This window comes from Carlito syrichta, unplaced genomic scaffold, assembly GCF_000164805.1.
Source record: "Carlito syrichta isolate Samal-C Ts95f unplaced genomic scaffold, Tarsius_syrichta-2.0.1 Scaffold113135, whole genome shotgun sequence".
Taxonomy (NCBI): domain Eukaryota; kingdom Metazoa; phylum Chordata; class Mammalia; order Primates; family Tarsiidae; genus Carlito; species Carlito syrichta.
In genome coordinates this window covers 255926-271090 of record NW_007057231.1, presented here as the reverse complement: position 1 = coordinate 271090, position 15165 = coordinate 255926, and the positions used below count along the sequence as shown (strand labels likewise).

The window sequence follows — 15165 nt, the reverse complement described above, 5'->3', positions numbered from 1 at the left end:
GATTTTATTATTTTATTTTTGAGTCGGAGTCTCACTCTATCGCCCAGGCTGTAGTGCAGCAGCACACTCAAGGCCACCCCAGCGTCCTGCTAAGCTCCGGTGATCCTTCAGCCTCAGCCTTCCAAGCAACCACAGCCGCACTAGCCCACATGGCTAATTTTTGACTTATTGTAGAGATGAGGACTCGCCAAGTTGCCCGGGCTGTTCTCGAACCCACGGGCTCAAGCAACCCACTTGCATCGGCCTCCCAAAGTGCTGGGATTACAGCCTGAGCCACCAAGCCTTGCCAGTATTTTAAAATTTATCGTAGACATAAGGTCTCGCCAAGTGGCCCAGGGTGGTCTCAAACCACTGAACTCAGGCAATCTTCTCGTGTCCACCTCCCAAAGTGCTGGGATTACAGATGTGAGCCACCATGGCTGGTGCTCTTTAGATGTTAGAAGAGGAAGTTCTATATGATGTGTTCTCCCCCCACCCACCAGATGATCCACTTGGGCATATGTGATATATGGTTAACAGAAAAGTTCAAGGAACATGCATATATATATGGCATGTTGCCATTTATACTAAAGAAAGAAGAATAAAAAGAATATTTTTGCCAACAAAAATTTCTGAATGTGTAAAAAGGAAGCTAATGATACTACCAGATAACTGTGCAGGATGAGAGGTAAAAACCGGAAGATGGGGTAAGAAAGATGTATACCTTAAAAAGGAAAAAAGAAAGGTGCATACCTTTTCACAATCTTTAAAGTTTGAAGCATATTTATTTAGAAAAAGAGGAGGGAATGAGAGGTAAGAACATGGAAATAAAGCATAACAATTCTTTGTAGGCCAGGCTTGGTGGCTCAGCCTGTAATTCCAGCACTTTGGGAGACCAAGCTAGAGGATTGCCTGAATCTGGGGTTTCGAGACCAGCCAGGGCAACATGGTGAGACCTCGTTTCTACAATAAAAAAAAAAACCAGCCAGGCATGTTGGCGTGTGTCTGTAGTTCCAGCAACTTGGAAGGCAGAGGCGGAAGGATCACCTGAGCCCAGCAGGTCAAGACTGCGGTGGCTATGAGCGTGCCAGTGCACTCCAGCCTGGGCAACAAGAGACTCCGACTCAAAAAAACCCCACAATTCTTTGTAGCTTTACTATGAAGTTTTGTTGGAACTATAAAACTTTGAAGGACTCACCAAGAAATGGTAGCCAAAGGTGATGGGGTCAAGATGGGATTTTTTTAAGACAGAAAATATTCCAGCACATTCTTAGGTCGATGAGAGATGATCCAGACATTTAGACTGTTTCTTGCCTTTTGCTGCATGACTATACCTTTTAAGTACCTCCGTTATATATCTCTATTTATCTGCTTATGTTTCTTTCTCCATCAGATAAAAAGTTCCTTGAAAGCCAGGGCCATCACTCTTCATCTCTGAATCTCCCCATCCCTATCCTGGCACTGACACAAAGACGGTGCTCAGCACGTGTTTGTTGAATGAGGGTGTCCAGGACTCTTCCCATGACTGTCACCATCTGAATGAATCTAGTACTCCTCAGCACCTAGTTCAGGCTTCCAGCTCATCCTTGCTGCAAGGCTAACTTGGGTTGGAATCCTTGGGGAAAACTCCCAGAAGCAGTACAACTTAAACCAGGCAAGCTGGGAGCAGTGGCTCAAGCCTGTAATCCCAGCACTTTGGGAGGCGGAGGCGAGAGGATTGCCTGAGACCAGCCTCTGCAACTTGGCAAAACCTCTCTACAATAAAAATTTTTTTAAAAATTGGCCGGGCATGGAGGCACATGCCTGTGGTTCCAGCTACTTGGAAGGCTGAGGCGGGAGGATCACTTGAGCCCAGCAGGTGGAGGCTGGGGTGACTGTGAACATGCCACTGCACTCCAGCCTGGGCGAGAGAGTGAGACTCCAACTCAAAAACAAAGGCAAAAACAAAAACCAGGCAGATGGAGAAGAGAAAGGAAGGCACTGCTACTGCAAAAACCACACGGGCAATCAGAGGCACTGGGGTAATGATGATGAGGACAGCTAACATTTATTGAAAGTCTACTATGTGCCAAGAATGTTTAACTCTTTTCATGTATCAGTTCACTAATTTTTGACAAGAATTCGATAAGAAAGCTATTATCTTCACTTTACAGATGGAGAAACTAGAACAGAGAGAGGAATAAGTTGCCCACGGTCACATAATTAAGAAACAAAAATAGACTGCCCTGATATAGACACTTGATCTGATTTTTTTTTTTTAAAAAAACACCACAAAACAGAGGTTTATTCCTGTGTTTTTTCTATTCTCCCTTTCTTACCTACCAACCAATCTTTTTTTTTTTCTCCAGAGACAGGGTCTCACTTTGTCACTCAGGCTGGAGTGCAGTGGCCCATAGTTCACTGCAGCCTCTATGTCCTGGTCTCAAGCGATCCTCCGGCCTCAGCCTCCCAAATAACTAGGACTACAGGCAGACACCACCATGTCCATCTTTTTTTTTGGTAGCGGTGGAGTCTCATAATGTTGCCCAGGCTGGTCTTGAATCCCTAGCCTCAAGTGGTCCTCTCACCTTGGCCTCCCAGAAGTGCTAAGATTACAGGCATGAGCCACCATGCCCAGCCCAAATCTTTAATAAATATATGTCAGATGTTATTTTCCACAACTCTGCAAAAATATCCCCAAGGGGTGAGAAATCCATTGTAATCCTTGCTCCTGGATATGATTATAGAAATAATGCCAAGGAATTTTCCTAGCTTCAGTTCTGTGATTTAACTTCCTTTCCCAAACACACATGGCATGCTTTAAAATTAGTTTCTTCCTTACAAGTTGTGGTAAGGAATTTAGTTTTTTGTGTCTAAAGTGATATTTTTTTCTTCGTGTTTCCTTGACAGCTTACTGAAATACACAAACCCATTTCCTCCCATTCTATTTCTCTTCCTTTCTGTATTTCTACTGCCCTTTGCTCCCCCAAACACTCGAAAAGCATAATTACCAGTGAGTTAGGGGTAAATTTACCTAAGCTGACTACTTTTAGGATTATGCTACCTTAACACTATTGAAGAACACAGATCTGCGTGTCTGACAGACTGCCTTTAGGGTCCTGTTATGGGTTGAATGGTGCCCCCCAAAATTCATGTGGTGAAATCCTAACCCCAAGTACCTCAGAATTTGACTATCTTGAGAGACAGGGTCTCTAAAGAGGTAAGTTAAAATGAGGTCATTAGGCTGGGCACCGATCCAATGACTGATGCCCACAGGAGGAGATTAGGACACAGAGAGGAAGGACCATGAAAGGAAAGGCAGAGCAGATGGCTATCTACAAGCCAAAGAGAGTGCCTCAGATGAAATCAGTCCTGCTGACATCTTGACCTCGGGCTTCTGACCTACAAAATTATGAGAAAATAAATTTCTGTTGCTTAACCCATCCAGTTTGTGGTATGTTGTTATGGCAGCCCTAGCAAACGAATGTAGGCCCTGGTTCAGTGCCCATCTCTTTCAACATGTCAAACAGCCTCCAAACCTGTGTACCCACCAGCCTACTGGACACCTCCACTTGCAAACCTCATCGACACTTCACAGTAGACATGCCTCTGCTCTCCCATCTCACTGCCGGCACTCTTGTGACCAGCCAGAAATCTCGTTCATTTGGAATGCTGCACTCTTCCCCCATTCCCACTTCTTATTAGTTATAAAGTTCTGTCCAAGCCACCTCTTAAGTGCAGTGGCATGATCACAGCCACCGCAGCCTCAACCTGCTGGGTTTAGGCAATCCTTCCACCTCAGCCTTCCAAGTAGCTGGAACTACAGGTGCACGCTACCATGCCTGGCTTATTTTTTTGATTTATTGTAGAGACGAGGTCTCGCCAAGTTGCCTAGGCTGGTCTAGAACCCCCGGACTCTGGCAATCCTCTCACCTCCGTCTCCCAAAGTGCTGGGATTACAGGCTAAGCCACCCTGCCTGGCCTTTTTTTTTTTTTGAGTCGTAGTCTCACTCTGTTACCCAGGCTGGGGTGCAGTGGCACACCCTTGGCCACCGCAGCCTTGACCTACTGGGCTCAGGCGATCCTTCTGCCTCAGTCTTCCAGGTAGGTGGAACTACAGGCATGCACCACCACACCCAGCTAATTTTTCTTGATTTATTGTAGAGACGAGAGTCTCACCAAGTTGCCCAGGCTGGTCTTAAAACCGTGGGATCGGGTAATCCTCTCACCTCCACCTCCCAAAATGCTGGGATTACAGGTGTGAGCCACAAAGCCTAGCCAAATCTTTATTTCTGAACTTTTTTGCTCTGAAAAATTTCAGAACCATATTGTGCAGCCATAAAGACAGACAAATATATGGACTTCGCAGCAACTTGGATGGATTTGGAGTCAATCATACTCAGTGATCTACAACAGAAATAGAGTACCATATGTTCTCACTCATAAGCAGACCTTGAACAATTATCATAATACTATAAGAAAGCGTTTGGAAGTAATGGGAAACTGTCAGGGGAGGGAGGGTTGGGGGAAACTGCTAGTGGAGAGAGGGGCATACCTCATCAACAAGAGTACCTGCATAATCAATGTCTGTATACCTAACCCTGAATTGTACCCTACATCTTTATAATAAAAATAATAATAATAAAAAATAAATAATTAAAAAAATTTCAGAACCAAAGAAAAGTTGAAAGAATAATACAATGAACACCCCATACAAGGGGGACCTAAATTAAAAAAACCAGAATTATCTTTTTGAGGGTGGGGGCCCTTTTTAGTAGTATATTCAGAATTTGTTCCTCTGGATCAAATGGTCAACAAAAGTTTTTATCTGAAAGTTTTGAGAATGTTGTGTCACAATTTATGGAAGAAATGTCCTGAAGTTGGGACAAACAGGTGATTGGTTCTTCCGCCATGACAACATACCTGCTCATGTCATATTGAGTAGAAAGCAGTTTCTGACCAAACGGAAAGACCCTTATGCCCCACCTTTCCTAGTCACCTAATCTCTGCCCCCTCCCGACTTTTTTTTTTGTTTCCCCAGATGAAAAATGTCTTCCAAGGGAAACATGTTGATGTACAAGAGATAAAACCAAAAATGTCGAAGCACTAAAAGGCATCAAAACTGACAAGTTCAAAAACTGTTTTGAGCAGTGTCTCAATAGGTGTATTGCATCAAACAGTGTTTTGAAGGTGAAGTTTAAACATGTAAGAATAAATACACAATTTTTAATGAATAAATTCCAGTGTTTTTGGATCCCCCCCCCCTGTATATCCTTCACAAAATTCACAATTTGCCAATATTTTTTCTATCTGCTTTCACATTCTTTTTTTATTTTTTGAGTTGGAATCTCACTCTTACTGCCCAGGCTGGAGTGCAGTGGCATGCTCACAGCCACCACAGCCTCGACCCACTGGGTTCAGGTGATCCTTCTGCCTCAGCCTTCCAAGTAGCTGGAACTACAGATGCACACCACCACACCCGGCTAGTATTTGTGATTTATTGCACAGATGAGGTCTCACCAAATTGCCCGGGCTGGTCTCGAACCTCCGGGCTCAGGTAATCCTCTCACCTCGGCCCTCAAAGTACTGGAATTACAGGCTGAGCCACCGGCCACATTCTCTTTCTACATCCAAATATACGTGTCACTCCTAGCTGTTTGAAAGTAAATTGCATACATCGTGACATTTCTCCTTTAAATACTTCTGCATGCATCGCCTAAGAACAAGGGTTTTCTACTACATAGCTTCAATATCATTATCGCACCTAAAAATTAACATTATTTTGAGCTGGGCTCGGTGGCTCAGCCTATAATCCCACGCCTTTGGGAGGCTGAGGTAAGTGGATTGCCTGAGTCCGCGGGTTCGAGACCCGCCTGGGCAACTTGACGAGACCTCATCTTTACAATAAATCAAAAATTAGCCGGGTGTGGTAGCACGCACCTGTAGTTCCAGCTACTTGGAAGGCTGAGGTGGAAGGATCACCGGAGCCCAGCAGGTCGAGGCTGTGGTAGCCAGGAGCAGCCACTGCACTCCAGTCTGGGTGACAGCGTGAGACTCCAACTCAAAAAAAAAACAACAAAAAAACAAAAGAACATTATTTTGGTAATTTGAATTTTACCAATTGTCCCTAAAATGTCTTTTTAAACTTCCTCTTCCCCATTCTCACACTATTCAGGGTCAAATTAAAGTACATACATTGCACTGATTATGTCCTTTTAGATATTTTTAATTTGGAACAATTTCCCTTTGCCCCCACTGGGTTTTTTATTTTTGTTTTGTTTTGCTTTTTGACACTGATTTTTAAGATTGCAAGTCAGTTGTCTGGTAGAATAGCCCACAGTCTGGATTTATCTGGTGATTTTCCTCATATTTAGATTCAGAATGCATTTACCTCTTTGTCCCTTTGACATGAGCCCATTAGGCTTTGAGACATTTCTTTCTTTCTGTCACAAATATTCCAGATTTACTTTGTTCCTTAGTTGTTCCAGATCTGAAATCAACCAAATTCTCTGAAGAACTCTGGTCTCTTTGAGTGGTGTATGGTATTTAGAAACCAAGATCTGGGTGCTAGGTGTGCTCATTGTTACTAGAATGTCATTGCTACTAGCCACTACCATCTGACAAGCTAAATATGAGTACATACTGGTACCTCCAATTCACATCCAACTCTACAGGAATTTCTGTAGTGTTTTCTTTTTTTTTTTTGAGTCAGAGTCTCACTGTGTTGCTCAGGTTGGAGTGCAGTGACACACTCACGGCCACCGCTGCTTTGACATGCTGGCTTCAGGCAATCCTTCCACTTCAGTCTTCCAAGTAGCTGGAACTACAGGCGTGCACTACCACACCTGACTAATTTTTTGGTTTATTGTAAAGACAAGGTCTCATCATGTTGCCCAGGCTGGTCTCGAATCCATGGGCTCATGCAATTCTCTCACCTCGACCTCCCAAAGTATGAGGATTACAGGCGTGAGCCTTCATGCCAGCCTCTTTTTCCCTTTTTCGTCAGAGTCTCACTCTGTTGCCCAGATTGGAGTGCAGCTACCACAGCCTCAACCTGCTACCGCTCTCAACCTGCTGGGCTCAGACAATCCTTCCACCTCAGCTCTCCAAGTAGCTGGAACTACAGGCGTGTACCATCACACCTAATTTTTTTTTTTTTTTAGTTGGAGTCTCACTCTGTCGCCCAGGCTAGAGTGCAGTGGCATGCTCATGGCCGCTGCAGCCTCAACCTGTTAGACACAGGAAATCCTTCTGCCTCAGGCTTCCAAGTAGCTGGAACTACAGGCATGTGCCATCAAGCCCAGCTAATTTTTTGATTTATTGTAGAGATGAGGTCTCGCCAAGTTGTCCAGGCCAGTCTGGAACCCCTGGGCTCAGGTAATCCTCTCACCTCTGCCTCCCAAAGTGCTGGGATTACAAGCATGAGCCACCGCACCCAGTCTCTATAGTGTTTTCTATATTTTTATATCTAACAGTGAAAACCCTGGTTCCCAAAATATCAAACAATTTATTTTCTCTACCATATAATATATATAAAATAGTTTCATAGCTATGGAACTAATAGAACTTTCATTAGCAAACTTACTAAGTAAAGTTTGAGATTTCAGTGTAGTTCTTTTGGTCCTTAGAAATATCCCCCATTAGGAATTTACAGTCAGAATAACGTATTCAAAAGTTTCTTAAAATTAATTTTTATATGATATTTCAATTTGATATATACTCAGGTTAATTTGTTTTTATCATATTTAATTTTATGCTTTTCTGTTTTACTCTTTTAATTAATTTATTTTTTAGACACAGGGTCTCTGTCACCAAGGTTGAATGCAGTGGGGCAGTCATAGCTCACTACAGTCTCAAGGTCCCAGCCTCAAGTGATTCTCCTCCTTTAGCCTCCCAAAGTGCTGGGGTTACAAGCATAAGCCTCCATGCCTGGCTCTTTTTATTTTTAAAAATATTTACAGCCATTTACACAGAAGCCAGCCTTTATAAAAGGAATGCCAGGGGAGTCTTATTTCCACCCCCTATGCTCTCCACCCAACTGATACTCACTAAAGGTAGTCTATCTAATCAGTTTTTGTTTTATCCTTCCTGGATATCTTTTGAAACAAATAAACATTTATACATTAGTGTTCCTTTTCTTTCTTACAAAAAAAGGTAATGATGTCTCCTCATTCAACAACATATCTGGGAAACCACTCCATATAACTTTTCAGAGATCTTCTTCATTCTTTTGTGAAAAACATACCATGTTTTTCATTTCTAACACTCAATCTCTTTATATTTTAGTATTTTAAAATTGAAAACCAGGCCAGGTGTGGTGGCTCATGCCTATAATCCAGCACTTGGGGAGGTTGAGGTAAGAGGACGACCTGAGCTCACAGGTTCAAGATCAGCCCAGGAATCTTGATGAGACCTCATCTCTACAATAAATAAAAAAATTAATCAGATGTGGTGGCACATACCTGTCATTCCAGCTACTTGGAAGGCTGACGTGGAAGGATTGCCTGAACCTAGCAGGTCGAGGTTGCGGTGGCTGTGAGCATGCCACTGCACTCCAGCCTGGGCAAGAGTGAGATTCCAACTCAAAAAATAAAAAAAAATAAAATAAAATTCAAAACCAGCCTTAAGTAGTGCCAAATGGATTTACCAGTCACAAGTCAAAGAGGTAAGTGGTGATGCAGTTATTTCCTGTGAAGTTGTTCTGTATTCACTTGCTATTAAAGCAATTTACATTACTTGAAAGAGCGGGACTGTATGAAGTCCAATTTTTGCATACTTTGGATTGCTATCTATTGCTAAATGTGTGTGTTCAAAATTATTACACTGTGAGGCAGTATTAAAGCAAAAAGTTGTTGTTTATGCTCAAGATTATCTGACACACACCAGACGGTACAATTAAACATAGTACACATGGCCAAGTCTCTTGGAAATAAGAGTCTTCATTTCAAGAGCATAGTTTTGGCTGGCCATGGTGGCTCACACCTGTAATTCCAGCACTTTGGGAGGCCAAAGCCACAGGACTGCTTGAACCCAGGAGTTTGAGACCAACCTAGGTAACACGAGACCTTGTCAAAATAAAAAATAAAAAAAGAGCAAAGGTGGGTGTAAGCCATTTATGTATCAGGAACTAATCAGGTACAAAAAATCTATCACTTATGAACTTTTAGTTGATTTGCAAGAGAAGCTTTTATAATTCCAACTATGCACTAATGAAGAAAAAAGAGAACAGCACAGAAAATGGAATAGAGCTGGGCGTGGTGGTATATGCCTATAATTCTTGAGAGGCTGAGGTGGGAGATCACTTGAGAGGCTGAGGTGGGAGATCACTTGAGGTGAGAAATTTGAGATCAGCCTAGACAACATGGCATGAACCCCCATATGTAAAAGATAAAAATAATTCACTGGGCATGGTCATGCGTGCTTGTAGTCCCAAGTGACCAAGAGGCTGAGGTGAAAGGATTGCTTAAGCCCAGGAGTTCAAGTTTTCAGTGAGCTATGATTGCAGCACTGCACTCCAGCCTGAGTAAGGTTATCTCTAAAATGAAAAAAAAAAAAGGAAATCTCAGTTATTGTTTGTATTCTTCAAAAGTTTTTAAATAATTCTAAATTTACAATTAAGATTACACACACAGGATGCCAGCTTTCACCACTGCTATTTGACATTATTATTATTATTGTTGTTATTTTCTGAGTTGGAGTCTCACTTTGCTACCCAGGCTGGAGTGCAGTGCCACACTGACAGTCACTGCAGCCTCGACCTGCTGGCCTCAGGTGATCCGTCTGCCTCAGCCTTCCAAGTAGCGGAACTACAGGCACGCACCAGCACACCCGGCTAATTTTTTGATTTATTGTAGAGCTGAGATCCTGCCAAGTTGCCCAGGCTGGTTTCGAATCCATGAACTCAGGCAATCTTCTCATCAAGGCCTCCCAAAGTGCTGGCGTTATAGGTGTAAGTCATCGTGCCTGGCCGGCTATTTGACATTACAACAGAAGTTCCAGTCAGAACAACTAGGCAAGAAAAATAAAGTCATGTCAATTGGGAAGGAAGACATAAAACTCTTTTTTTGCAGATGACATGATCTTAAATGTAGAAAATCCCAAAGGACCCACAAGAAAACTATGAGAGCTAGTGAATTCAGCAAAGTTTTAGGTTTAAGATCAACAGGCTAGGCCAGGCATAGTGGCTCACATCTATAATCCCAACACTTTGGGAGATCAGGGTGGGAGGACTGCTTGAGCCCAAGAGTTTCAGAACAGCCTAGGCAAAACAGAAATACCTTGTCTCTACAAAAAAATTAGCCAGGCATTAGCCAGGTGGCACGTACCTGTAGTCCCAGTTATTTGGGAAGCTGAAGTAGAAGGATCACCTGAGCCCAGGAGGATGAGGCTGCAAAAAGCCATAGTTGGGTGACAAAGGGAGAGCTCCACCTCAAAAAAAAAAAAAAAATCAATTTTTTTTTTTAAAGTTGGGAGTCTCACAGGCTGGAGTGCAGTGGCATGCTCACAGCCACCCCAGAGTTGACCTGCTGGGCTCCGGCAATCCTTCTGCCTCAGCCTTCCAAGTAGCTGGAACTACAGGCACGTGCTACCACACCCGGCTAATTTTTTTATTTATGGTAGAGACGAGGTCTCACCAAGTTGCCCAGGCTGGTCTCGAACCCATGGACTCAGGCAATCCACTTGCCTCAGTCTCCCAAAGTGCTGGGATTACAGGCTGAGCCACAGAACCCGGCCAAAATCAGTTATTTCTATGCATCAGCAACAATCTGAAAAGGAAGTTAAGAAAACAGTTCCACTTATAGTAGCATGCAAAAGAAGAAAACACCTAGAAATAAGATTAATCAAGGAAATGAAAGACTTGCACACTGAGAATCAAAAAACATTGCGGAAAGAAGTTAACATAGACCTAAATGCTTAACCCTGTCGCTTAATGACAAGGTTACATTCTGAGAGGCCCACTGGTAAGTGATTTCATTGTTGTGTAAACATCATGGGATGAACTTACACAAACCTAGATGGCATAGCCTACTGCACACCTAGGCTAAGTGGGATACCCTATGGATCCTAGGCTCAAATTTGTACAGCATGTTACTGCACAGAATACCATAGGGAAATATAATATAATGGTATTTGTGTGTCTAAACATAGAAAAGGTACAGAACAAATATGTCATAAAAGATAAAAAATGGCATACCTGGGCAGAGTGTGGTGGCTCATGCCTATAATCCCAGCACTTTGGGAGGCTGAGGTGAGAGGATTGCCTAAGTCCACAAGTTTGAGACCAGCCTGGGCAACCTGGCGAAACCTCATCTCTACAATAAATTTAAAAAAAAAAAAATAGCTGAGCGTGGTGGCGCCCCCGTAGTTCTAGCTACTTGGAAGGCTGAGGTGGAAGGATTGCCTAAGCTCAGCAGGTCGAGGCTGCAGTGGCTGGGAGCATACCACTGGGTACGCACTCCAAGCCTGGGTGACAAAGTGATAATCCAACTCAAAAAAAAAGGCACATCTGTGTAGGGCACTCACCATAAATGGAGCTTGCAGGACTGGAAGTTGCTCAGGTGAATCAGTGAGCAAGTGGGGAGTGAATGTGAAGGCCTAGGACATTACAACTGTAGACTTTATAAACACCATACACTTACGCCACACTTGATTTATTTTAAAAATTATTCTTTCAATAATAAATTAACCTTAGCTTACTATAACTTTACTTTAGAAACCTTTAATTTAAAAAATTTGACTTTTATAGTAACACCTAGTTTAAAACGCAAAGTCATTGTACAGTTATACAAACATATTCCTTTTTTTTGTCAGGGTCTTGATCACTATGACCATAGCTCACAGCAGCCTTAACTTCCTGGGCTCAGGTGATCCTTGCACCTCAGCCTCCCGAGTAGCCAGGACTACAGGCACACACCACCATGCCTGGCTAACTTTCTTATTTTCTTGTAAAGTTGGAGTTTCATTATGTTGCTCAGGCTGGTCTCCGACTCCTGGGCTCAAGTATTCTGCCCACTTCGGTCTCCCAAAGTGCTGGGATTATACGCGTGAGCCATGGCGTCCAGCCTAAAAATATTTTCTACCCTTATTCTATAAACTTTTTTCTGTTTCTCAAAATGTTAATTATTTTCTTTAAATTTTTGTTGTCAAAAATTAAGACACAGGCCAGGCACGGTGACTCACACCTGTAATCCCAGCACTTTGAGAGGCTGAGGTGGGAGAATTGCTTGAGCCCAGAAATTTGAGACCAGCCTGTGCCACATAGTGAGACCTCAGTTCTACAAAAAATTAAAAATTAGTCATTCTTGGTGACACGTGCCTGTAGTCCCAGCTACTTGGAAGGCTGGGGAGGGTGGTCACTTGAGTCCAGGAGTTAGAGGCTACAGTGAGCCATGATCATGCCACAGCACTCTAGTCTGGGCAACAGAGTGACACCCTGACTCAAAAAGTAATAATAATAAATAATTTTTAAAATAGCAAGTGTTGGCTAGGATGTAGAGAAACTGGAATCCTCACATATCGATGGTGAGAATGTAAAATAGTTTTTAGTTGCTATAGAAGCTTCACTGTTCCTCCAGGAGTTAATTATAGAATTACTCCATGGCCCAGCAATTTCACTCTTAGGTCTGTAACCTGAAAGAATTGAAACGGGCCGGGCTCGGTGGCTCAGCCTGTAATCCCGCGCCTTTGGGAGGCTGAGGTGAGTGGATTGCCTGAGCCCGCGGGTTCGAGACCCACCTGGGCAACTTGGCGAGACCTCATCTCTACAATAAATCAAAAAATCAGCCGGGCATGGTAGCACGCGCCTGTAGTTCCAGCTACTTGGATGGCTGAGGCGGAAGGATCGCTGGAGCCCAGCAGGTTGAGGCTGCAGTGGCCGGGAGCGGCCACTGCACTCCAGTCTGGGTGACAGAGTGAAATTCCATCAGTCTGCAACAGTCAAAAGGTAGAAACAGCCTAAGTGTCCATCAATGGATGAATGCATACACAAACTGCAGCCTATACATGCAAGCAAATATTACTGAGCCCTAAAAAGGAGTGAAGTGCTGATACATGCTATGAGTAAAATCATGAGAAGCCAGTCACAAAAGGTCACATATTGTATGACTCCATCTGTATGAAATATTCAAAGAGGTAAATTCATAGAGACAGAATACAGATTGGTGGTTGCCAGGCACTGGCAGAAACGGTGAGGGAGAAGCAACTGCTTAATATTTTCTTTTAGGATGATGAAGCTGTTTTGGAACTGGATAGAAATAGTGGTTGCACAGCACTGTGAATGTACTAAATATTCCTGAATTATTTTTGTTTGAGTTGGAGTCTCACTCTTTGTCACCCAGGCTAGAGTGTAGTGGCATGCTCATGGCCACCTCAGCCTCGACCTGCTGGACTCAGGCGATTCTTCTGCCTCAGCCTTCCAAGTAACCAGAACTACAGGCACACACTCCCGTGCCAGCCTAATTTTTTTTGACTTATTGTAGAGACAAGGTTTCACAATGTTGCACAGCCTGGTCTTGAACCCCTGGGCTCAAGCAATCCTCTAGCCTAAGCCTCCCAAAGGGCTGGGACTACAGGTGTAAGCCACTGCATTAGCCTATTTTTATTTTTTAATTTTACTTCTTTTCTTTTTTTTATTGTAGAGATGAGGTCTCACCAAATTGCCCAAGCGGGTCTCGAACCCATGGGCTCAGGCAATCCACTCACCTCAGCCTCCCAAAGCACTGGGATTACAGGCTGAGCCACTGAGCCCGGAATTATTTATCATTTAAAAATTAATAATTTTATGTATGTCAGCTTCATCTCAACAACAAAAAAACTACATATAGTACACAGGTTTTTTGGTTTTTTTTTAGATTAGAAAATACAGTTTATTTAGAAAGCAAATTAGAAAATACGTAGAGAAAGATGAGAGAGAAAAGAGACAGGAGATTCACCTCTCCAAGGTAGGAGAGGGGACCATAGCTCAGCAGAGCAATGGCCCACAGGTTTTAAAAAGCATCATTTCACTAACATTCCATTGATGTCAGATGATCAGAGAGGATTCAGTAGAATCTCTTAAGTTCGAATATGAAACAGGCCTTGAACAAATCTCTGTGATACTGAAATGGAAGGTGGTATGTGATAATCTTGGAAAGTAAAAGGTATTCTTGTTTACTTGGAATGCAGTTTTTTTTTCCCCACAAAAAATATGAAGTAAATATGTAATATTCAGTGTTACTTCCTTCAGGGTACTGAATGTGTGGACTCTAGAATCAGACCATTTTGGTTCCCCTTCTGGCTTTCCCAGGAATATCCAAGAGTCAAATGCCCTGTATCTTCTCCACATCTTTCTGTACTGCTGAGGTTGCATCACTGCTGACTCAAAACTCACTATGATATATTCGCTCATGCTTCCTCTGCTGGCTGGCTCCATACTACCACTTTTTTAAAAATTTCACTCTGACACCCAGGCTGGAGTGCAGCGACATGATCAGGACTCACTGCAGCCTCCACCTCCTGGGCTCAGGTGACCCTTCTGCCTCAGCCTCTAGAGTAACTGGGGCTACAGGCCTTCGCCACCATACCTGGCTAATTTTTGTATTTTTTATAGAGAGGTATTTTGCAGGATGGCTCCTGGGCTCAAGCAATCCTCCCGCTTCGGCCTCCCCAAGTGCTGGGATTACAGGCAGGAGCCACCGGGCCGGTCATACCACCACACTGGTAGACAAACACACACCAGAGCTCCTTACTATGTTTACTATGTGCCACACACTTAGGAGGTGTTGAGGGTACCACGATGACGTTAAAACACAACGCCCCGACCAACTGTCCTCTTGTAGAGGAGCCTGACCAAAACCAAACCAGGTATGAATCCTAACTAAATACTACAGAGAAGAAGGAGGGCACGCCGGCAGAAGGGTGCCGGGTGCCGGGTGGGGAGGGGGAGGGGAATCCCGTTTTAGGTTAGGAAAGGCTTCTCCTAGGAAGCCACGTTCAATCTGAAAGATCTGCACGGCCCCAGCGGGTGCCAGGAGGTGGGTTCGAGACGGGACACCTGGAGCGGCCACGGAGGGACACTGGGACGGCATTTGGCTACAGTGGGGGGCAAATGACGCGTCTCCAGCAGGAAAGGGACACCACTTTGCGTTTGAAGAAGCTCGCCGCGGCAAGAAAGCAGGGAGACCTGGGGAGGGAGTCATCGCTGCTCCGGGCCGGCGCGACAGGCTGCGG

The 15165-nt window shown here is 43.7% G+C and overlaps 1 protein-coding gene across 1 annotated transcript in view; it reads left to right on the top strand.

The window, feature by feature from the left end:
• The window catches only part of RPS6 (ribosomal protein S6), a 33504-nt gene that overhangs the window by 13241 nt on the left and 5098 nt on the right, over positions 1–15165 (top strand). The window lies entirely within an intron of this gene.